The following is a 1457-nucleotide window of genomic DNA, read 5'->3' on the forward strand; positions in this document are numbered from 1 at the left end:
AATAACGGACTTAACATTTAAGTCTGGTGGTTAACAACAGACTTAGAATTTAAGTCTGTCGGTCAACAGACTTAGAATTTAAGTCTGTTCGTTAACAACAGACTTAAAATTTACGTCTGCCGAATCTAAGTCTGTTATAAAACAGACTTAAAAAGCTTGAAATAACAGACTTAAAAAGCCCGTTTTGTACTAGTGAGTGTGAATTGTTACGGTGGCTTTCAAATGTTAATGGAGGATGCAGATGGTTCAAAAGATGAGAATGCAAATGTTGTTGAATGGAGAATGCCGATGTTGAATGTTGTTGAAGGATTTTCTTAATGTTGTATAACAGATGGATGAAGCCAAAGAATGGTTGATTGCGGAGGTAAATGAGAAGAAGATGTTCTTAAAGTCCACATCTTAAAAGTTATTGTGTGCCACCTATTTAAAAAATACACGTCGTTTTGCCAACAAAGACGAATTTTAACGCCGTTAAGGGAAATTAACGGAATGGACTTGATTGGTCTAATTTTTCAAATTTAAGGACTAAATTAATCATTTTTAAAAAATAGGGACCTACTTGAAGAAAACCAATCTATTTAACCAATAACTTAAGATAAAAGATAAGTACAAGTTATTAAGATATCTGATAATATGAACTATCTGGATGTTTACAAAATAAATATTTAATGAGAATGAGGAATGAAAAATGAAAATAATAAAGGAAAGAATGGTGATAAAATATAGAGAGATTAACCAGAGCAATAACATGAGATCCAACGAAGACAGGAGTTATAGATCATATCCATACTTTTCTTCCAAGCGATCGAGATCGAAAATGACGAAATCCTGTATATACTCATGCAACTCAATCTTATAGAGAAGTTCTCTGGCGGATGATTCAATAACTTCTCGGCCAGGCCGTTTAAAAGGGACAAGTGAATCTAGTGCATAGTACAAAAGTATTCGAACTATATCCACAGGTCCAGCCTCATTTTCAAAATCCACATGACCTCCAGGATAGAGAAATTGTCGCTCGTAATATTCCCAGACCTGGATTGAAGCAAACTTACCTTGTCAGTAAAAGATGCCACATATATATAATAAAAGAAAATGTTCTAATACACTTACTTCACGGTCATTTAATTGCAGGTATGCTCTCAGCCTCTTAGCTGAATTAAGAACTTTAGCAGGAAGAAGATAATCGGCAGGAAGACAATCAGAGAACCACCTTTCTTTAACAACTGCTTTCTGTAACGTGTGAGAATAACGTTGAGAGTGAAGGGGCAAAATGGGTAGAAGAAATAAGGGGAAATGATGAGTTAGTTGGAGACTCAGGACACCTGGCACCTGCTGCAGGAAATAATGGCAGACAACAGCACGTGAGGGAGAGAAAAGTGAGCACACGGTTGAAGGATTTTCAGTGGGGAAATAAGGGATACAAAAGGGGAATGTAGTGGGCTCTAGAAGGGGGGCAA

This window comes from Vigna radiata, chromosome 1, assembly GCF_000741045.1.
Source record: "Vigna radiata var. radiata cultivar VC1973A chromosome 1, Vradiata_ver6, whole genome shotgun sequence".
NCBI lineage: Eukaryota > Viridiplantae > Streptophyta > Magnoliopsida > Fabales > Fabaceae > Vigna > Vigna radiata.